Genomic DNA, 24,141 nt, shown 5'->3' with positions numbered 1-24,141 from the left:
TTGATTGACCCGTCTCCCAAAGCTGGATGGAGAGAATCCAACCAGCTCATGTAGAGGAGAGAGCCCGGCCCTGGGAGTAAGAAGGACTTGGGCTCTAATCCCGGCTCTTCCACTGGCCTGTATATATGTATATATGTTTGTACTTATTTATTACTCTATTTATTTGTGCATATATATTCTATTTTTTTATTTTGTTAATATGTTTTGTTCTCTGTCTCCCCCTTCTAGACTGTGAGCCCACTGTTGGGTAGGGACCGTCTCTATATGTTGCCAAGCGCTTGGTACAGTGCTCTGCACACAGTAAGCGCTCAATAAATACGACTGAATGAATGAATGAATTAATGGTCTGCTGTGCGACCTCGGGCGAGTCATTTCACTTCTCTGCACCCCAGTTGCCTCATCTGGAAAATGGGAATTGAGACTGTGATCCCCACGTGGGACAAGGGACTGTGTCCAACCTGACTTGCTTGTAACCACCCCAGCGCTTAATACAGTGCCTGGCACATAGTAAGCACTTAACAAATGCCAGCAGCGTGGCTCAGTGGAAAGAGCCCGGGCTTGGGAGCCAGAGGTCATGGGTTCTAATCCCGGCTCCGCCACTTGTCAGCTGTGTGACTTTGGGCAAGTCACTTCACTTCTCTGGGCCTCTGTTCCCTCTTCTGTAAAATGAGGATTAAGACTGTGAGTCCCACGTGGGGCAACCTGATCACCTTGTAACCCCCCCAGCGCTTAGAAAAGTGCTTTGCATATAGTAAGTGCTTAACAAATGCCATCATTATTCAAGCGCTTAGTACAGTGCTCTGCACACAGTAAGCACTCAATAAATATGATGAATTTGCATTGAAATGCATTGAATTTGAAATGCATGAATAATTATAATCATTATTATTATTATTATTATGAATTCATGAGCATTGGGCAGCTCAGTCACAGACCTGAACTGGAAATCATCAGAGCCCTTTTTCCACCCAGTGAAAATCTCAATACAAAATATAGGCAGAGCTTTTTTTTTTTACCGGTATTAAGCACTTACTATATGACAGACACTGTATTAAGCGCCAGGGTAGATACAAGCTAATCAGTTTGGACACAGTCCATGTTCCACTTGGGGCTCACAGTCTTAATCCCCATTTTACCGACGAGGTAACTGAGGCACGAGAAGTGAATTGACTTGCCCAAGGCCACTCACCAGACAAGTGGCAGATGCAGGATTAGAACCCAGGTCCCTCTGACGCTCAGGACGATGCTCTATCCACTAGGACACTCCGCTTGTTTTCGGAGGACTAAGAAATACCTGTAGAAAGAGTGGGCTTTTATCTTTTGGCAGGACCAGCATTTCGGTATTGTTTGAGAGCTATGTTCTGAAGTAATCCCGAACTGTTTGTTGGCTAGAGTTCCCTTCACGCTCTCAGAGTCATTTTTGCTCTCTGAACTACTCGATCTATTCGACCAGGGATGGTGAGCTATTAAAGCTTCGGAGAAAGATTTCTTCCACTCCCAGCTCTCAATAGTCAGCTCGCATTTTCTTCTGATCCTGGCTCTAGCCACCGCTTTTGACTTGGTTTTGCATTGATCTTGCAATGTGGCTTTGGACTTAGGCAGATTTGAAATATTTGAACAGTACTGATCTTCAGCAAGCTTGGGAATCTTAATCTGCTGGTTTGGGGCTTCAACTTCTTTGTCTCTGAACTTGATTGCAGCCAGGGGCATTGCATTATTAAAACATCCTCTTCCTCCTAGAGATCTGCGCAGGCATTTCATAATACCTGCCACGCATGCCGATTTTATTTCCGGAAATATGAAAATTAGAAGTATTGATTCCCAAGAATAAGAACACCGAATTGCTGTCCCAAGCTGACATTTGGTTTAGTGTTGCTCCTTTCTGTTCAGGATATGAAGGAAATGGCAGTGTTTCACTTCCTTTCCATTCAGTCGTATTTATTGAGCACTTACTGTGTGCAGAGCACTGTACTAAGCGCTTGGGAAGTACAAGTTCGCATTCAAAAGGAAAGGAAGCTATGTGGTTGGCTAAATTCTATATATTTAGATGCATTGCATTCTTGTATACTAGGGATGGGCTTAAAACAGACCGTGAAAGGGATGAAGAATGAAGCACTGATATTTTTGAAGTAGAGCTGTGTAAGTGAACATATATGAAGCAGTTCTTCATAATGTATTTTTCTAAGAGAAGGGTGGTGAAAGGAATGTGACCTCTTCATTTCATTTTGGGGTTTAGCCTAGGCTTCGGACGAGGCACAACTTCAAGTGTGGCAGTTTCCCAGCTATTAATTTGGGATAATTCCACCTCGCTGGTAGGTAATAAGAAGGTAAATGCTTGCAAAGTTCTTTGATTCCCTGGAGAAAAGTGCTTAGGGTGAACTGAGCGTTTGGTTCTCGTTAGCAATGTTTAGCATTTTACAGCCCAGCCAATTGTTTGCATTCCCATTTATACCATTTTCCAGCCCAAAGCATGTTGGTTTTTTCTCAATCATTGGGAAAAAACCAAAGCTGTTTCTAGATATGAAAACATTGTTGGGAATGAAGTGTCACCTGAGGGAAACAGCTTGGGGAGAATACGGGGTCTTAATGGGGTGGGGTGTGTGTCTAACTCTAACTCAGCCAAGGCCTTGTTACAGTGCTCTGCAATCAGTCAATCAATCAATTAATGATACTTATGGAGTGCTTACTATGTGCAGAGCAATCAGTCAATCAGTCGTATTTATTGAGCACTTACTGTGTGCAGAGCACTGTCCTAAGCGTTTGGGAGAGTACAATGCAACAGAGTTGCACATACATTCCCTGCTCACAACAAGCTTATTGTCTAGAGGCATTCAGAAGACGCTCAGTAAATACTATAGATTGCTGAGACCAACTTTTTCCAATTCTCAAAGGATCAGAATCAGGGGGTGGGCTTGTCCAGTCAGGGGGTATCTCCCCAAACACAGTACAAAATCATTGCCCAATAAAGGGCCAGTGTCGAGATCCATCGATAGTATTTTCTGAGTGCTTGCAGAGCTGTTCGAAGCGCCTGGGAGACTTCAGTAGAGTTATTAGACATGATTCTTTCCCTCAAAGAGTTTAAGATCTAGAAAGGAGAGACCGACTTTAACATGAATTATGTATTGGAGAAGCAACTGAGTTTAAAGCTTTGTACACAGGGCGTGGGAGTGTGACTAGTACCCAAGTGCTTAGGTGATGTGGAGGTGCTGGAGTGGCATTAAGGAGGTGGGGAAAAAGGAGAGATTAATCAGGGAAACCCTCCTGGAGGAGATGGGATCTCAGGAGAGCTTTGAAGCTAGGGAGAGCAGTGACCTGCCTAGGGTGATGAGCCTATCTCTAGTAGCTGGTTGTCAATGGACTCAGACCCCTGAGGTGACAAAGCCTTGTTCTGTCAGGGACCAGATTCATGCATTCCTTCCGAAGTTATCTATTATGATTTCTTTTTTGATAATTGCAGGTTCAGTGTGGAATCTGTCTCTGTTCATTTGCACAGAAGCACCTTCACTTGAATAAACAGCAGGGACTGCCTTAAGGGATGTGAGGATGAAGCAGGCGGAATGAATACTTTATTATTCATGCTGCGAGAAGCAGCGTGGCTCCGTGGAAAGAGCCCGGGCTTTGGAGTCAGAGGTCATGGGTTCAAGTCCCGGCTCCGCCACTTGTCAGCTGTGTGACCTTGGGCAAGTCACTTAACTTCTCTGGCCTCAGTTCCCTCATCTGGAAAATGGGGATTAAGACTGTGAGCCCCCCGTGGGACAACCTGATCACCTTGTAACCTCCCCAGAGCTTAGAACAGTGCTTTGCACATAGTAAGCACTTAATAAATGCCATTATTATTATTATTATTATTGGACACAGTCCCTGTCCCACATGGGGTGCATGGTCTAAGTAGGATAGATTCGTAATAATAACAGCTAAGCTATTTGCTAAGTGCTTACTATGTGCCAGACACCTTTCAGAGCACTGGGGTAGATTCAAAGCAAATCAGGTTGGACACAGTCCCTGCCCTACATGGGGCCCCCAGACTTAATCCCCATTTTCCAGATGAGGGAACTGAGGTGCAGAGAAGTGAAATGACTCGGCCGAGGTCACACGGCAGACAAGTGGTGGAGTCAAAATTAGAACCCAGGTCCTTCCGACACCTAGGCCCATTCTGGGGAAGGGTGTTCTCCCTTTCTTTCTTGGTTCAAGGAGCCTTCTGGCCACAGAAGAGAGGTTGCTGTTCCCTCAGCCAATTGTTGGCAGGTAGGGCAGGTCTGTCAAGTTGGAGCAGAGAGCAGATGGGATCCTCTGTTGTCGAAATTCCTTGTGGGCAGGAATGTGTCTGCCATCTCTGCTACATTGTACTCTCCCAAGCGCTTAGTACAGTGCTCTTCACACATTAAGCACTCAATAAATACCAGCGATCGACTGACTGAAGATCTGCAGAGCCCCTACACACTTGCTCACAAATGCGTATGAGCCTTACGAGCTTGGAAGCTTGTGTTTTAGAGAGCGAGGGAGGGTCGTAGAAAGTCGGGGTAGAAGGAGCTTTCTAGTCCAAGTGAGAAGGCAGAAAGCAGGAGAATACAAGTGGTTTCTTGAGGAGTTCCAGAAGTGTTCTGTTCATTAATAATAATAATAATGATGGCATTTGTTAAGTGCTTACCATGAGCAAAGCACTGTTCTAAGTCTCAACCTCTGATTCCCAAGAGCCTGGGCTCTTTGCACTGAGCCACGGTGCTTCTCTTGCTAAATCATTTTTGCTCTATGTACAAACACCCAGAGGCCCTTCAGTAGGCCCTGGCTGGATAGAAATGATTTGAACACTAGGATATAACCATTGGTTGTGTGTATTTGATGGGCTAAGAGGAGTGTCTCCATAGGGAAGATTGGTGTGCAGATTTCCAAGCAGTTAGCCATTTCTCCTCCCACCTTAATAATGAAAATTACAAAGTGGTTCATTAATCTCTTTGCCTCTCCACACAGTTCCCTGGGAAATCTTAGGGAGGATTTATAATTTCGGAACTCGAAACTTCTGGGCTGTCACCTTCAAGGTCAAGCTGGAGGTCGGGGGATTGGAGGGGAAGACCCTAAGTAGAAATCTGGCTGGACTCTCTCGCCCCCGCCACTCCCACTGAATTTTACAAAAAGGACCCCAAGGCCATGGAGAGGCCCTTTTTAGAGGACACTCAGATAGTCAGCGTACCCCAGTACCTTCCTTTCTCTGGAATAGTAATAATTGTGGTATTTGTTAAGCCTGGCGCATAGTGCTTAACAAATACTTGAATAATAATAATAATTATTATTATTACCATTGTTATTAAGCGCCTACTATGTGCCAGGCACTGTACTAAGCTCTGGGGTAGATACAAGGTAATTGGTTTGGACACAGTCCCTGTCCCACATTGGCCTCACAGTCTTAATCCCCGTTTTCCAGATGAGGTAACTGAGGCCCAGAGAAGGGAACTGACTTGCCAAAGGTCGCCCAGCAGACAAAATGGCAGAGCAGGGATTAGAACCCAGGTCCTCCATGCTCCCAGGCCCGTGCTCTGTCCCTAGGTCATGCTGTCTTTGCTGCTTTCCTGGAACCACGATTCCTTCGTGAGGAAGAAGTGGTTACTCTCTCACACAGGAGGTCTGTTATATTTAAAGAGATGAAAGGGCTAGTTTCAGATGGCATATGAGGTAAGTCACTGTCTCAAGGAGTCATGGTTCGGGGGAAGCCATATTTGTTCATTCATTCAATTCAATCATTTTTATTGAGTGCTTACTGTATGTGGAGCACTGTACTAAGCACTTGGGAGAGTACAAAATAACAGTAAACAGGCACATTCCCTGCCCACAGTGAGCTTACAGTCTAGAGGGCTGTGTGGGTCCTTCCAAAGCTACCCTGGCTACTTTTCTCAAAGATGATCCCTCTCGAAGGTGGTCATGTCACTGCCCTTCTCAAAAATGGTGGCAGGCTGGAGGGGGAAATTGGGGTCTTGGAGCCCTCTAGACTTTAAGCTCCTTGCGGGCAGGGAATGTGTCTAGCAACTCTGCCAAGCACTTAGTACAGTGCTCTGCACACAGGTCATGGGTTCTAATTCCAGCCCTGTCACTTATCTGCTGTGTGACCTTGGGCAAGTCACTTCAGTTCTCTGTGCCTCAGTAATCTCATCCGTAATGTGGGGATTTGGACTGTGAGCCCCTCGTGGGACAGGGACCATGTCCAACCTGATTAGCTTTTATTGTCCCAGCACTTAGTACAGAGCCTGGCACGTAGTAAGCGCCTAACAAATACCATTATTAGTAAGTGCTCCGTGAATACCGCTGATTTATTGGAGTCAAGTTGCCAGGGCACTTAGGCGAGGGGGTGGTAAGAAGGGCAGTGTGATGTACAGGATGATATTCTGTCATGCTGCATGGACACTGAGCATGGTGGGAGGGCTTCTGCCTTGGGGCACCAGAATATCTGCAGCCGGCCTCGAGAAACAGGCCCCATCCTGGACCCTTCCCATCTCATTTTCCATAGGCTTGGAAGCAGGGTTGGCAACCTTTCCTTGCAGAAGAGCCAAACGAAATGATAACTTTGAGCAGTTATTGCACCGAGAGCCACACGATCTCTGGTCTCCCCCCCTGTGATGTCATCGTGTCACGATGCTGTACACGGCACATTTGTTCAGAGCCCGGCTGTTGCTGCCTGGGAGGATGGGAAAGGTGAAGGGGGACGGGAGGGAAGAGGGAGAGGAGAAAGGTGGGAGAGGGAAGGAAGAGAGGGGAGAGCGGAAGAAGAGGGTGGGGGAGGTGGGAGGGAGCTGTTACAGCTTCAACCTTCAAACCAGCAGAAAGTGAATTGGGGGAGCAGTTTAACTGCAGCACAGGGCCTGAGGGAATGGAGAGTGTGGGATGGAAGGAGAGAAGCTGACAGGAAGCAGTTCTGTCCCCCCAAATGCCAACTAAGAGCTTCCAATCCCCCATCCTCCTCAACCACCCGCTTTTCTGGGCATCTGCAGGGATACAGCTCCGGAGACCTTAACAGTCAGTTGTATTTATTGAGTGCTTACTGCATGCAGAGCACAGCACTAAGGTCTTGGGAGGGCACAATACAACAATAAACAGACACATTCCCTGCCCACAATGAGCTTACAGTCTAGAGCCTACAGTCCACGGTCCCCTTTGACCCTGAGGGGTGAGTCAGGCTCAAGTCCGTCTGTTTCCACGAAGAGCCGTTCCCGACCCCGGCTCGACACCAGTGGAGAATATCCTGGTCCGGAAGAAATACCGTCAGCTGGACGGGAGTTGTGAAACACACTGACACACACCCGCAATCACACTACGCTATACCGTCGGGCGAACAAGAGCTGTGAAACACTGACACAAACGCGCAACCACGCTACGTTACACGCTCAGCCTGTTAGGAGCTGTGAGACACACTGACCCAAACCCACAACCCTGCTCCGCTCCGGGCCCCTGGGAACTGTGGCTTAGGTCATCTGGATTCTAAGAGGTCCACATTGGAAAAATGATGGAAACTGTGGCTCAGAACAGTGCCGGGCACATAGTAAGCGCTTAACAAATACCATCGTTATTATCATTATTAATATTATTCTTGCCTTCCATTCCTGCTATAAAGAAGCAAGCTTGTATTCACCCCAATGCTTAGTACAGTGTCTGGCGCATAACAAATACCATAAACATTGATCCTGAAATCCGCAGCCACATCTCCTCCAGGGAGCCTTCCTTGACTAACCACTCATTTTCCCACTCTTTCCCCCCATCCCCCCTAAGCAGTTAGGTACTCACTGCCCACCACACTCCAGCTCTTATGTACATATCTTTAAACTCTTATTTGTAACTTATTTTACCATCTGCTTCCCCTCTTAGACTGTAAGCTCCTTGAAGACAGGGAATGTATCTATCTGTGATACTCTCATTCATTCATTCGTTTAGTCAATCGTACTTCTTGAGTGCTTACTGTGTCCACGTGGGACACACGTGGGATAGTACTAAGCTCGTGGGAGAGTACAATATAAAAGAAGCAGACACATTCCCTGCCCACAACGAGCTCGCAAGCAATTAGTGCCATGTCCTGCACAGAGTAAGCACACAAAAAATACTCTGGTTAGGTAAATTGATGATGACAGAGAAAGTCCAGGAGGGCAAACCAGTGTTTTCCCCCAAGGGGCTGAGTCAGAGCCTAGGATGGCTAACACACTACGTTCCCTCTTAGCTCAAAAAACCCAGCAAATAAACCCGTGTTTTGTGCTGCAGGTACAGAGCTGCAGCACGAAGCTGGGAGGATGAGTTTGAAAGGGTCAAGCCGAGTTTTGTGTGTTAAGCTGAATGGGTCAACAGTTAATCCATAAAGGCTACGACCTGGACAGAGTGCTTAATGGGACTTAATCATGCTTTATCATCCTTTGTAAGTGTCTGATGTGATATTTAAAAGAAAAAAAAAATCCATCAAGGAAGCAGCCACAGAGCTGAAAGACTCCAGCTCCCTGATGGGGCATTTTTTACCTGGCTCCCGCCATGAGATTCTCTCCTCCCAGCTCCCGTCTGAGGGGGATGGCAGCCTTCAGCTGCACAGGGATCATACCGGAGGTAAATCGGTTGCGGGCTCGCGTGAGACCTAAAACAAGAAAAGCAAATGGGTTTGCTTCATCTCTTTTCTGGTGTCTTTTCTGACACCCGTGGCTATTTGCACAGACCTCCCCCTCCCTCTGTCCAACTTCCTCTGGGAGCAGAGGCCCACCGCAGCATTCGGGAGACGAGGTACCTTCCCAGAATTTCTCTTTGGGGGAATAATAGCATTGGTCTCCACCATCTTGGTTCTGGGGGTGAACTGGGGCTGAGCACAGTCACAATTTGCGTGAGAATGATTGCTTAGATGAACTCCAGTTCTTCCCCTCCGACAACCGGCAAGTACGTTGCTCTCTATGTCACCCACCTAATATTTGCATACAGTTTTGCGTAGAAAGGTTTGTCCCAGGCTCCCTCTGCCAAGTCCTGACTACGCGTTCAAACAAATGGAATGAAGGCAGAATTTGCTCTCACGATGACATTTAAATCCAGTGCAAATGACAACTCGGAGAGCAACTCAGCAGAGCAGCGGGTTGCCGGGCCTTTGTTCCAGAGGAATAGGGCACAGCGGCAGAGGGGCAAGCTCTTGAGTGAGCAACCCAGACTTGTCTAGCCTCTGTTGATCTTCATGATGCACCTCTGGATTTGGAAATCAGTACGATGACTTTTTTTTTTAATGACATTTGTTAAGCGCTTACTCTTTTCCAGGCACATTGCTAGGCTCTGGGGTAGACACAGGCTAATCAGGTTGGACACAGTCCATGTCCCATTTGGGGCCTCACAGTCTTAGTTCCCATTTTACAGAAGAGGTATTTGAGGCACAGAAAAGTGAAGTGACTTCTCCCTCACCCCCAGGCTGTGAGCCCTGGGTAAGATAGGGGCTGTATTTGATCTGTTTATTCATTCAATCATATTTATTGAGCCCATACTGTGTGCAGAGCACTGTACTAAGTGCTTGGGAAGTGCAAGTTGGCAGCATATAGAGATGGTCCCTACCCAACAATGGGCCCAGCTGTAGCGTTTGGCTAATAATAAGTGGTTAGCAAATATCATAATAGTCATTATCATCATCACTATCGTTATTATTATCATAATTCATTATTTTTATCATTATTATAATATATTATTATATTATTATTATTATAATCATTATTATTATCATTATTATCATGAAGCAGCGTGGCTCAGTGGAAAGAGCACGGGCTTTGGAGTCAGAGGTCATGGGTTCAAATCCCAACTCCGCCACATGTCTGCTGTGTGACCTTGGGCAAGTCATTTAACTTCTCTGAGCCTCAGTTACCTCATCTGTAAAATGGGGATTAAGACTGTGAGCCCCACGTGGGACAACTTGATCACCTTGTATCCCCCCCAGCGCTTAGAACAGTGCTTTGCACATAGTAAGAGCTTAATAAATGCCATTATTATTATTATTATTCCAGCCCTTCCCTCCAGGAATCCCTGCACCTCTACGCCCCTAGTTCTCCCCATTTTCTGGTTCCCCAGGAACAATGTAAACACGTGTGAAGCTTATCATCCTTCAGGATAACCCTCCAGAAGCCTAATTACGAGACTCTGGAAAGCAAAATGAAATCTTTTTCCCACACAGAATACGAGTTGATTTTGCCAAAGGCATTTCTGCCTGCAAAGATTCCTCCTTATTGCAAGCTGAAGTGGCAATGAATAAATTGTCTTTTTCAATTACCATGAAGAAAACTACTTCAGGTGGATGAACAAAAACGCACTTGAGCCAGCCGCCCTTAGCTCTGGTTTCAGGGAGCGAAAGTCTCCAGAGGCAGGGCTGGGCTGGGTCATTCCAGTTTCCGGGAAACAATGAAGGCAATTCAGAAATCAGGTCCGGGTGAAGAACAGCGGTCCCAGCTGTGTACATACAGAAAGGAGGACCTCAGTTTGAGGCGGCCAATTTCAGAATTTATATACATATTGTTAGTTTTAATGGTTTATGTTCAGCACTTAATATGCATTGGGCACTATACTAACTGTAATAATAACTGTGGTATTTGTTAAGCACTTACTATGTGCCAGGCCCTGTACTAAGCACTGGGGCGGATACAAGCAAATCACGTCGAACACAGCCCTGTCCCATGTGGGGCTCGCCGTCTCAATCCCCATTTTACAGATGAGGTAACTGAGGCACAGAGAAGCAAAGTGACCTGCCCAACATCACACAGCAGACAGATGACAGAGCTGGGATTAGAAACCAGGTCCTTCTGACTTCTGGGCCTATATTGTATCCATTATCATCATCATCATCATCAATCGTATTTATTGAGCGCTTACTATGTGCAGAGCACTGTACTAAGCGCTTGGGAAGTACAAATTGGCAACATATAGAGACAGTCCCTACCCAACAGTGGGCTCACAGCCTAAAAGGGGGAGACAGAGAACAAAACCAAACATACCAACAAAATAAAATAAATAGAATAGATATGTACAAATAAATTAAATAAATAAATAGAGTAAAAAAATATGTACAAACATATATACATATACATAGGTGCTGTGGGGAAGGGAGGGAGGTAAGATGGGGGGATGGAGAGGGGGACGAGGGGGAGAGGAAGGAAGGGGCTCACTGGCTCACTAGGCCACACTGCTTCAGGCTGGTCATGATGAGACTGATTTCGTCGTTTGGAGGTAGATTTTCCTGACAAACCAGGCCTCTCGTTTCAACTAGGCAGGAGATAACTGAGTTGGCATTTGCACTTCTGTGGGTGGGTGAAAGTGTTTGGAAATGAAAGCCCACATGGCAATTTGTGTCCTTATTTAAACCCATTATTTTTCCAGTTTGAATTATTGGTGTCGTATCATGGGTTGGCTGATTGCTGGCCTGGGTTTTGTGGTCTGAGCCTCTGCCTTTCTCTAACTTGGTTCACCGGAAATACGTCTTGTAAACTAGAATGAAATGAGAGAGCTGTTAAGCCATGCATTTCAAGGGAACATTTCCATCAGAAAAAAATTCACTTCCAATGCAAAGATGAAAAATGAGTCTATTCAGCAAACGAGAGACATGAAAAGCCAAGGCTCCATCTCAGGGGCACCTTCCTCAGAATCAAGTGTGAAATAGTCTTACTTTCATTAACTCTGTCTTTCAAGTCAAGAGGAAAGAGGGCAAGTCACTTGTGATAAATTTCTTCAGGAAAGAAAAGACTAGAATGAATGAGACCAATCTGGCCTATGTGGGAAGTATGTGGCTGAAAAAAACTCTTCACCCAACAAGAGAAACTGTGAAGATTAGACTCTTCACCTTCCTATCCCCATTGGGATTGGTGATCTAATGAAGTCCAAATAGCGCATTTAACTTTCCTTGTGGCTCGTGTCAGTGCGTCTTTGCGCTTTGTCTGATCATTTCTTTTCCTGCCAAAATAAGAATTTCTCTTCCAACAGAAACACCAGGTGTTTTGTTTCTGGGGCTGTTGTGATGATGGCAACTATTCTCCAGTGCGTCAGCTTTATATGAAAGGACAGGACCAGGGCTAAACGGCCTCTTCTCTCCTGATCAATAGAGGTGATCAAAAACTGGAGTTCACTGTAGCTGGGCTGATGGTCAATTTCATCCTCCCTTCTTGAGTCTCTGACGAAACAGGTGGCACTGCAGCAAACTTAGACCCTGCAACTGCCGACAGATAGAATCGGTTGCCCTTGTAGTTATCTTGGAGGGTAAAGGATTCACTAATTTCCTTTGCGGTTAGAGGCATCAGCACATCTTCACCCCGATGGAGATCATTATCCAGCCTGAGCAGGCAAGGAAAACTTCGCCGACCTGCCCCGATGGCAGAAAGCGGAGCCAGCTTCAGGTGGTACGGGAAGGAAGTCGTTGCCTCAAGGAGCCACGGGATAGGAGTGGTCTTGAAAGATCTTTGAAATAATCTTTGAAATACAGTGGCTGTCTGGCTCTCCTCAAAGGTGGCTGCCTCATGGCTTCTCTCAAAGGTGACTGCTATAGGGCTTCTCTCAAAGATGGCCACTATATGGCTTCGCTCAAAGCTAGCTGTTATATTCCTTCTCTGAGAGATGGCCATTATATGCCTTCTTTCAAAGATGGCCACGCTGCTCCCCTTCTCAAAAACGGTGGTGCCTTTTCGGGGCGTAGTTTGGGGTCTCAGAGCTGGGTTGTCTGGTGTGCTCAGTCGAAGGGTAGCCTGCTCAATTGAAGGGTAGCCACAGAGTCAGTGTGGGTGGCCCAGGAGGCAACGGATAAAAACTATCCCACAAAACACTGCCTGTGATGTCATGATGTTGTACTGCATTCTCATGCAGAGTGACAGGGTGGCATCATGCAGAATAAGGGTGGTGGCCCATTTAGTCCAGTCTCTGGATGGCACGGTGTCTGAAGCCGACCTTGGCAAGGAGGCTGTGATCCCATCTGACATGGGTACTGCGACAAAATGTCACTTTGGTCTCTGGGGGTTTGGGAATTATTATTTGCTCAGATGTCGATACTCCTGTTGTCCAAAAAACACTCTAAGGAGCTTGGAGTCAGCTACAGGATTCAGAAACACTGGAAGATTGCTGTGTTGGAGTACGCTGCTCAGTGTTTGGCTATCTGCTTATTTCCCAAAGAAGAATATTAGAAGAATTTAAGGGCAGAAACCCATAGAGCAATTTGCCTCTTGGCTGTGTTTATATCAGCCACCTGTGGAGTCTACCGAGGACTGCTTTCCATCATCCAGAGTTCCTTAATAATGAGGAAATTTCTGCAGTGATTCCAGACCTCTCTAGGAACTTAAAATCACTACATCATAAGCCTTGGTGGGCAGGAATAATGTCTACAGACTCTATTGTATTCTCCCAGTCAGTACAGTACTCCGCACGCAGTAAGTACTCAATGAATGCCATTGCTTGGTTGATAGGAACAAATTTCCACAGCCAAAGTGAAGAAGGCAGGAACACTAACCTGGGTTATTAGCTAGCCAAAGCAGACTTAAGAGTCTTCTGTTGCCTGAATGATCTGTATTAGCTTACACCCCAAATTCACCAGATAATTGCACTAGCCTCGATTTGTCTCTGATTGGGTAGACCTAGCTAAGGATATCAAAGGTTTGAGAAGCAGAATGGCTTACTGGATAGAGCACAGGCCTGGAGGCTCCGATTCTTACCTCCCCCTCCTATCTCACCTCACTACTCTCCTACTACAATCCAGCCTGCACACTTTGCTCCACCAATGCTGACGTTCTCACTCGACCTCACTCTCATCTGTCTCGCCTCTGACCCCTCTCTCACTTTGTGCCTCTGGCCTGGAATGCTCTCCCTCCACACATCCAACGGACAATTACTTTCCCCCATTGCAAAGTTTTATTGAAGGCACACCTCCGCCAAGGCGCCTTCCCTGACTAAGCCTTCTTTTCCCTTTTTTCCACTCCTCTCTGTGTCGCCTTTACCTGCCCCTTTTATTTATCATCCTGCCAAGCCCCACAGCAGTTTGTGGACATATCTGTAATGTATTTATATTAATGTCTGTCTCCCCCTCTAGACTGTAAGCTCACTGTGGGCAGGGACTGTGTCTGTTTATTCTTATATTGTACTCCCCCAAGTGCTTAGTACAGAGCTCTGCACACAATAAGTGATCAATAAATACGATTGACTGACTGACTGGGTGTCAGAAGGACCAGGGTTTTAATCCTGTCTCTGCCACCTGTCTACTGTGTGACCTTCGGCAAGTCATTTACCTCTCTGTCCCCCAGTTACCTCATCTGTAAAATGGGGACAAGACTTGAGAGCCCCACATTGGGCATGGACTGTGTCCAACCTGATTCGCTAGTATCTACCCCGGGGCTCAATACATTGCCTGGCACATGGTAAGCGCTTAACAAATACCATTTAAAAAGTGGTTTCGGATTGTCAGAGTCAGTTTGATTTTAGCCCTCAGAGAAAGGAAGACTCCGAAGGTTCAAGTTAATCCAAATTGGGAAGATACCATCTTGTGTTCAAGAGGGGTTTGGATGGGTTCAGAGATGAGAAGTCTATGGTAGGTTATTAGAGGGTCACTAGTTGGTGCATCTCTAAACGTTAGGATGAACGGATGCTAAGGAAGCGACTATCACACAGCTTTTTTTAATACAGTATTTCTTAAGCACTTACTATGTGTCAAACACTGTTCTAAGTGCTGGGGTAGATACAAGTTAATTATGCTGGGGTTTACAGTCTGAGTGGGAGAAAGAACTTCCTCCAAAGCATCCTAAGGCCAATGTTGGCTAGATCATTGCTCTGACCTAGCAATGGCAGTGAATGCAGTGTGATGATCTCTAAGGTGGGCGCGTAGACTAATAAGGGTTCTACTCCCAAGTCTGCCACTTGTCTTCTGTGTGATCCTGGGCAAGTCACTTAACTTCTCTGAGCCTCAGTTCCCTCATCTGTAAAATGGGGATTCAATACCTGATCTCCCTCCTATTTAGACTGTGAGCCCCATGTGTGACTGGACCCATGTCTGGCCTGATTAACTTGTATATACCTCAGTGCTTAGAACAATGCAAGACACATAGTACACACTTAATAAATGCCATCATTATTACAATAAAAAAATCTATTCCAGCCAAAGATGAGGAAAGCAAGTTTTTTCTCCCTCAAGTGTAATATGGCTATCTGAGCTTGACTCATCCAGAGGTTTCTTAGGAAACTCTTTTCTCACAATGAGCAAGGGGAGCAAATTGGTGATTCGAAGATATTAGCTTGGTGTGTCTGTTCGCTTAGTGGTTTCAAACCCCAGTCCTGTACTCCTCGACTCCTAATCCAGAGAATTAATGCGAACATGGAGTTTACTGTTCATTGCTAACTTGCGTTCGCATTAGTTAATAATAATCCCAATCATAATCATAACTGTAATCATAATAGTGGTATTTCTTAAGCACATACTATGTGCCAAGCACTGTACTAAGCTCTGGGGAAGATACAAGCAAATCAGGTTGGACACAGTCCCTGTCCCATATGGGGTTCACGGTCTTAATCCCCATTTTACAGATGAGATAACTGAGGGAGCGATAAGTGAAGTGAATTGCCCAAGGACGCACAGCAGACAAGTGGCTGAGTCAGGATTAGAACCCAGGTCCTTCTGACTTCCGGGCCCGGGCTCTACCCGCTAGGCCATGCAGCTTCTCAAAGAGTTAAATTTGTCACGGAGAGACCTCAAAGTACAGACGGGGAAAAATCTTACTGGTTAACTCTACACAAATTAGACAAACACCCTTCAACCGACTGTCTCTAAGCATTTGGTAAAGCTGAGCTGAGCGGGATCCAATTCACTCCGTAATCATGAGTGCACATAACCTTGAGAAGCTCTCTGGAAGTCAGGAACAAGATTATCTTCCTATCGCCTCTTGAACATGAAGAGGGGAGTAACGAGGGGAAAGTGGAAGAGAAGCGCTTGGGAGAAGACCTTGGAGGGGTTCTGGGGAATAATGAAATAATGAAGGCCCCAGTTGGAATCCCCAACTGAGTGCTTTGAAATGGTCACAGTTAATGTCTGGCTATTACTTGTGTCGATGTTCGGCTAATGAAGTAGGCACTGTTCCTTTCCATTTTTCCTCCCTCTCTGAGTGGCAGAGGTTTGAGCAAGTCCAGTGAGACTCTCTTCGGTTTCCGGGTGCCAGAGAGTCTTCTAGCCTCAGAGGACTTTGCTAGAGCCGTGTCCGACGGGAAGATTGTGACGCCAAGGGCATGGGGCTAGGGAACCGTCATCGGGGCTACTTTCCATTTCAGGAATCCGGAATCCCGAGCTGGGACAGGGACAAAATGGCAGAGGTGAAAATGAAAGCCGAAGGACAGAGCAGAATGTGTTTAAGCTTTCACTCTGCACATTTTCACTTCACCCAAGTAAAAGCATTTATTAAGCACCCACCTGGTGTGGTCCACTGAACTAAACTATTGGGAAGTAAAGAATAACAAAGTAGCACGTTCCCCTCCCAGAGGGAGCTGACATTCTAACGGAGGAGACAAACAGAAAAATATTTACGACTAAAGGGGCTAAGCATTAGCGTTAGCCAAGCTTAGCATTAGCCCGCCCACACATCACTCTGCTGCCCGGATCATTTTTCTAAAAAGAGTTCAAGGCATGTTTCCCCACTCCTCAAAATACTCCAGTGGTTGGCCATCCACCTCCGCATCAAACAAAAACTCCTCACAATTGTCTTTAAAGCACTCAATCAACTTGCCCCTCCCATCTCACCTCGCTACTCTCCTACAACCCAGCCCATGCACTTTGCTGCTAACCCTCTCACTGTGCCTTGATTTCATCTATCTCGCCGCCAACCCCTCGCTCATGTCCTCTCTCCTCAAATCCTACAATTACTCTTCCCTGCTTCAAAGCCTCACTGAGGACACATCTCCTCCAAGAGGCCTTACCTAAGCCCCCATTTCCTCTTCTCCCACTCACTTCTGTGACACCCTTACTCGCTCTCATTATTCATCCCCACTCCCCGCCTCACAGCCCTTCTGTACACACCTGTAATTTATCTGAAGGATAGCTAGCACTCTTACTGCTTCTGCCTCCCTATTTCTCCCTCTCTTTCTCTTGCTTTCCCTCTGAACACACAAATACTAGATTCAGTGGTAGTTTGTTCCCCTTCAGCAGAAGGACAGCCTTGATGGGAGATGAAGAAGGAAATATTCTTATTCTTATACGTATTCTATTTCCCCTATATTCCATTTTCTATATTTCTCTATATATAGATATATAGATATTTCTATATATATTCTATATTTTCTATATTTTATCTAGAATAGAATATTCTATTTCCCCTATCCCTAATCTATTTTAATGTCTGACTCCCCCTGGAAACTGTAAGCTCCTTGTGGGCAGGGATTCAAACCACCTACTTCTTCATACTGCACTTTCCCAACCACTTAGTACAGTGGTACATAGTTCGCCCTTGATAAGCACTTAGTACAGTGTTTTGAACACAGAAAGGGCTCAATAAATATGACTGAATGATAAATGCCGCTGATTGATGGATGGATTGAGCAGCCCTTGCCCCTCCCCTTTCCCCGAGAGGCAGGCAGTTGGGGGAGCCAGCAAGTTGCCCCCAGCTCACCACGGGAAATATGAAGTAGCCGCACGGCCTTGGATAAAAGCCGCCCAAGGAGATAGGGGATGAACAATGATGACGAAGACCCGGCTTCCAGGAGGCCTGTGGGATGCGGTGGCATTCACAGCCATCAGCCTAGGCAAATTATCTCGGCCTCTGAGGACAGAATGAGTCTGCCCGGCTTATTGACTTAACCGTCTGGTCCGACGTCAGCGCTGGAGCAGGAATCTCAGCCAGGAGCCGGAGACCTAGTCAAAGATGTCCTCGCTGTGATTTAGGATTAGGAGAGTCTTCGGAATGACCACCGTAGCCTCCGGGAGCTGCTCAGGAGAAGGGTGGGTTATTGGGATTGGTTTGATATCGATCGGTCCCGGGCATGGAGTCGGAGGGGGTGGACTGCGTCCTGGAGGGGAGTTTCCAAGAGGTATCTTGACAATAATAATAACTGTGTGGCTCAGGGGAAAGAGCCGGGGCTTTGGAGTCAGAGGTCGTGGGTTCAAATCCCAGCTCTGCCAAGTGTCAGCTGTGTGACTTTGGGCAAATCACTTAACTTCTCTGGGCCTCAGTGACCTCATCTGTAAAATGGGGATTAAGACTGTGAGCCTCCTGTGGGACAACCTGATCACCTTGTAACCTCCCCAGTGCTTAGAACAGTGCATTGCACATAGTAAGTGCTTAATAAATGCCATCATTATTATTATTACGTGTTAAGAGCGTACTATGTATCAGGCACTGTTCTAAGCGCTGGGGTGAAGGCAAGCAGATTGGATTGGAAACAGTTTTTGTAGCGCACAGGGCTCAAAGCCTTAATCCCCATTTTACAGATGCGGTAACTGAGGCCCAGAAAAGTAAATTGACTTGCTCAAGGTCACATGAGAGGTGAGTGGTAGAGCCGGGATTAGAACCCAGGTCCTTCTGATTCCCTGGCCTTCGATCTCTCCACTAGGCCACACTGCTTCTCCGTGTCTTGATGATGTCATGATGTGATGTCATGATGTGATGTCGGCAGCACGGACTGGGCCAAGTCTGAATGAAGGGCCCAGTCCTCATTCCACCTTCTCCCAAAGATGGCACCCGGGAAAGCAGCACATGATTTCCTGCCTTTGATCCTGACCCAATTAGAGAGGCAGAATAGTCTAACAGCTAGAGCATGGGCTCGGGAGGCAGTGGAGCTGGGTTCAAATCCCAGCTCTGCCACTTACCTCTTGCGTGACCTTGGGTAAGTCACTTCGCTTATCTATACCTCAGTTTCCTTAACTGTGAAATGAGGGATACAATACCTGTTCTCTCTCCAATAAGACTAGGAGCCCATGTGGGCTGGATTACTGCATCAGTCTTCTCTCTTATCTCCCATCCTCCTGTCCCTCCCCTCTTCAGTCTATACTTCACTCTGCTGCCCAGATTATCTCTGTACGAAAACGCTCTGGGCATGTCACTCCCCTCCTCAAAAATCTCCAGTGGTTGCCTGTCAACCTACGCATCAAGCAAAAACTCCTCACCCTGGGCTTCAAGGCTGTCCATCCCCTCGCCCCCTCCTACCTCACCTCCCTTCTCTCCTTCTCCAGCCCAGCCTGCACCCTCCGCTCCTCTGCCGCTAACCTCCTCACTGTGCCTCGTTCTTGCCTTTCCCACCATCGACCCCCGGTCCACATCCTCCCCCTGGCCTGGAATGCCCTCCCTCCACAGATCCTCCAAACTAGCTCTCTTCCTCCCTTCAAAGCCCTACTGAGAGCTCACCTCCTCCACGAGGCCTTCCCAGAATGTGCCCCCTTTTTCCTCTCCTCCTCCCCATCCTCCCCACCCTATCCCCTTCTCCTCCCCACAGCACTTGTATATATTTGTACAGATTTATTACTCTATTTCACTTGTACATATTTACTATTCTATTTAATTCGTTAATGATGTGCATATAGCTATAATCCTATTTGTTCTGACGATTTTGAAACATGTCTACATGCTTTGTTTTGTTGTCTGTCTCCCCCTTCTAGACTGTGAGCCCGTTGTTGGGTAGGGACCGTCTCTATATGTTGCTGACCTGTGCTTCCCAAGCGCTTAGTACAGTGCTCTGCACAAAATGCGTGCTCAATAAATATGATTGAATATGGGAAAAGGACTGTCTGACCTGATAAACTTGTGTCTTCCCCTGCTCTTAATAGTGTTTGGCGCATAGTAAGCACTTGACAAATACTACACTTGTCATCATTATTATTATAATCATCATTAATAATACTGAAGTAATCAACCAATTAATAAAGAAGCTGATAGATCACAGGCCTAGGAGTCAGAAGGACTTGGGTTTTAATCCCAGCTCTTCCACTCATCCGCTGTGTGGACCTTGGGCAAGTCACTTAACTTACCTAGGCCTCAGTTATCGGATCTGTAAAATGGGGATTTAGATTGTGAGCCTCATGTGGGATATGGACACGCATATAGTAAGCACTTAAATATTCTAAAAAAAATGAGCGCTGCATGCAGAGCTCTGTATTAAGTACTTGAACAATCATAGGATCATTAAAGCATTCGTGGCAGACTAAAGAACAGGTGGTGATCACCCTTTTTAAAAGATGCTCATGGACAGGGATCGCTGAAACAAAGCCCAGAGCCTTGGATTTCTGGGGACCCAGGGGAGATTTCAGGACACCTTCCTAAGTCCTAGAAGGATGAAAGGAGGTCAGCAGAGGGTTTCAGACTCCACTAACAGGTTTGAAGCCTCTGAGATTCCCAAGGTAAAAAGAGCAACAATCTGAGCCCCGGGAGATCGCTTTGGAAATTTCATCCCCCCCACGGCTTCCTCCTGGCCTCCCAAAGGACTCCGAAGGAAATTCCTGGAAGATAATGGATGCACAACAGCTGGGCTAGGTAGAGTTGAACCCAAGATACTTGAGAGGGCTTTGGCCAAGAGCGTGCTGGATTTGTTGCGAAGATGGAGGGAGCTTTCTCTAAGGGACACCGCAATATGTGGTTCATTCATTTCAGATTGACTCGTTATCCGGCCTAAACGAATGTGCCAACACCTGTGAAAAGCCCTGCTAAGAGAGCATCTGTTGGTTGACAAAGCGTCCAGGGGAACGATGTAGCTTGCAATTAGCAGAACTGCATTCGGGGCGTAGGTTCGAAGCAGAGAACTTTTTTAAATATTTTCCTGTGACATCATCTTGTTGAATAGAGAAGAGTCCTGGGTTTATCTTCCTCTTCCTCCCTATGATTACGGCATTTGTTAATCAGACTGACGGGTCCTATTCTAAACACCAGGACACCCTGTACCACACGGACCTCGCAACCTAAGCTGAAGGGAAGGCAGGTGTCATCTCCTTTGGCAGAGGAGGAAACTGGAGACCCAGAGAGGTTAAGTGACTTGACTACAGTCACACAGCAGGGTGGGGCCAGATCTGGGGTCTCCTAATTCCCAGTCCCATGTCCTTCTCCTTTCTCCTCCTCACTGTCACACAAGCATTTACGCTGAGTGTCGATCAGCAGCATAGACCATGCAGATATATAAGCACCCTAGCATTCATTCATTCATTCATTCAATCATATTTATTGAGTGCTTGCTGTGTGCAGAGCACTGTACTAAGCGCTTGGGAAGTCCAAGTTGGCAACTTATAGAGACGGTCCCTACCCAACAGTGGGCTCACAGTCTAGAAGGGGGAGACGGAGAACAAAACAAAACATATTAACCAAATAAAATAAGTAGAATAAAAATGTACAAGTAAAATAAATAAATAAATAAATAAATAGAGTAATAAATCCGTACAAACATATATACATATATACAGGTGCTGTGGGGAAGGGAAGGAGGTAAGGCAGGGGGGGTGGGGGTGGAGAGGGGGAGCGTGGCTGAGTGGCTAGAGCCTGGGCTTGGGAGTCACAGGTTGTGGGTTCTAATCCTGGGTCCACCACCAGTCTGCCATGTGACCTTGGGCAAGTCACTTAACTTCTCTGTGCCTCTGTTACCTCATCTGCAAAATGGAGATTGAGACTGTGAGCCCCACGTGGGACAACTTGATTGCCTTGTATCTACCCCAGCCCTTAGAACAGTTCTTGGCACATAGCAAGCACTTAACAAATACTATTATAATAATAATAATTATTATTATTATTTTACAGAATCAGTCGGTCAGTCAATGGTATTTATTGAGCACTTACTGTGTGCAGAGCACTGTACTAAGCACTGGGAAGAGTAAACTATAGCAATATAAGAATCATGATAGCATTTATTAAGCGCTTACTATGTGCACAGCACTGTTCCAAGCACTGGGGAGGTTACAAGGTGATCAGGGGGGCTCACAGTCAATCCCCATTTTTACAGATGAGGCAACTGAGGCACAGAGAAGTGAAGTGACTTGCCCAAAGTCTCACAGCTGACAATTGGAGGAGCCGGGATTTGAACCCATGACCTCTGACTCCAAAGACCATGCGCTTTCCACTGAGTCACGCTGCATAACAGACACGTTCCCTGCCCACAGCAAGCTTACAGAATGCCAGCTCCTGGCACTTTCATCTAGGGCAAGTCACCTCGCCTCTTCAGGCTGCCATCTTCCCCTCTGGTAATTTAGCCAGGCAGAGCCTTTTCAGACCCGTCAGCCCCGGTTCTCCAGAAGGAACAGCCTTTCTTTTCCTATCTTGGTCTCCGGGCTCTTCCCAGCTTGATTATTATTATTATTATTATTAATAATAATTGTATTTATTGAGTGCTTACTTTGCGCAAAGCACCGTACTAAGCTCTTGGGAGAGCACACTATAACATCAGACACATTCTCTGCCCACAGCGAGCTCCCGGTCTAGCGGGATTAATGTGGCTAGGAGAAAAATTACTGCTTTATTTTCCCTGCTGCAAGGGTCTTTCATAGCCACTTTGGAAATTTGAGTAATTGGTTCTGGGATGATGTTTATGCCCCCCTCCCCTGCCCCACCTAAATATAGCTGGTTTTTCCCTAGAAGGAACAGGGAAGGAGAGATCTGTTTTCTACGACATAGAGCCAGCGGAAGGGCCGTCCGATTCTCTGTTCCATGTTGCAGCCTGCCCCTCCTGCTCACCCACTCATTTTATTGTACTCTCCCAAGCGCTTAGTACAGTGCTCTGCACACAGTAAGTGCTCAATAAATACAATTGAATGAATGAAGGAAGGAATGGATTCTACCAACACAAGCCTCCAGCCGGCAGGAACTGCCCTAAACAAATGAAAACTAAGAAAACTGAAGCCACTATTTCCATTATAAGAAGCACCTGAGGGGTGAAGTAAGAAAAAGATCCAGATGCACAGTTGATTTATTTGACTCAAAATCTTTGGGCTATTTATTCTATTTATTTATCTGCACCGCCTTTCTTAATGGCCTCCAGCCCCTACTGGACCAATATGACTGGTCCAACCCCCAAAAATAGACATTTGTAGCCAAGTCTGAGAGCAGATCCGATTATCGTTATGGTTCAGAGTATTCCGGGAAAGTAGAAGATATGGAGAAGTGATGACTATGATATTTGTTAGGTGATTATTATGTCCTCTAGGCTGTTAGCTCGTTATGGGAAGAAAACGTGTCAGCTGATTCTGTTGTAGTGTACTCTCCCTAGCACTTAGTACAGTGCTCTACACAAAGTGCTCAATAAATACCATTGATTGGCTGATTGACTGCCAAGCACCATGCTGATCACCGGGGCAGAGACAAGTTGTCAATTCTGTGGTGTTTTCAGTGACAGTTTATGGATCCTAAAGCTGGACAGTGAAAAACCGGGATAGAAAGAGCATCGATTCTTTTGAAATGCGGTGTTGGAGAAGGCTTTTGTGGTTACCATGAGCTGCGTGAAAAACAAACAAATGAATTTTGGAGCAAATTAAGCCAAAGTGGTCTTTGGAAGCCCAAATGACTCAACTTAGATTAGCATATTTTGGACACAAAATTATTATTATTATGGTATTTGTTAAGCACTTACTATGGACCATTTTGTTTTATTTTGTTAGTAAGTTTGGTTTTGTCTCCCCCTTTTAGACTGTGAGCCCACTGTTGGGTAGGGACTGTCTCTATATGTTGCCAATTTGTACTTCCCAAGCGCTTAGTACAGTGCTCTGCACACAGTAAGCGCTCAATAAATACGATTGATGATGATGATGACCAGGCACTGGGGTAGATACAAGCAAATCGGGTTGGACACAGTCCTTTCCAATGTGGGGCTCCCAGTCTCAATCCCCTTTTTACAGATGAGGTAACTGAGGCACAGAGAAGTGAAGTGACTTGCCCAAGGTCACACAGCAAAGTGGCGGAGCCAGGATTAGACTCCTAGGTCTGGGCTGTATCCACAACGCCAGGCTGCTTCTCATAATCAGGAGGACTAATTCTCCAAAGACAATAATGGTAGGAAAAGTCCGGGGAAAACGTGGAAGAGGCAGATCAGCAGCTAGGTAGGATAGAAACCATAACAACGATAACAGAAGAACCGTTAGCGAGGTTACGGATTATGGCAGAAGACAGGACATTCTGGAGAAAATAGATCCATAGAGTTGCTATGAATCGGAAACAGTTCGACAGCACTCGATAATGATAATAGAAACAAGATAGGCGGGAC

At 46.2% G+C, this 24,141-nt stretch overlaps 1 protein-coding gene across 1 annotated transcript in view; it reads left to right on the top strand.

Annotated features, from left to right (window-relative positions):
* Positions 1 to 24,141, top strand: part of BMERB1 (bMERB domain containing 1) — a 66,658-nt gene that overhangs the window by 3,327 nt on the left and 39,190 nt on the right. The gene's annotated exons all lie outside the window — the stretch shown is intronic.

The sequence above is a fragment of the Tachyglossus aculeatus genome, chromosome 21 (genome assembly GCF_015852505.1).
Source record: "Tachyglossus aculeatus isolate mTacAcu1 chromosome 21, mTacAcu1.pri, whole genome shotgun sequence".
In the NCBI taxonomy this organism is placed as follows: domain Eukaryota; kingdom Metazoa; phylum Chordata; class Mammalia; order Monotremata; family Tachyglossidae; genus Tachyglossus; species Tachyglossus aculeatus.
Note: the sequence above shows the minus strand (reverse complement) of the source record. Positions and strands in the feature narration are given on the sequence as shown.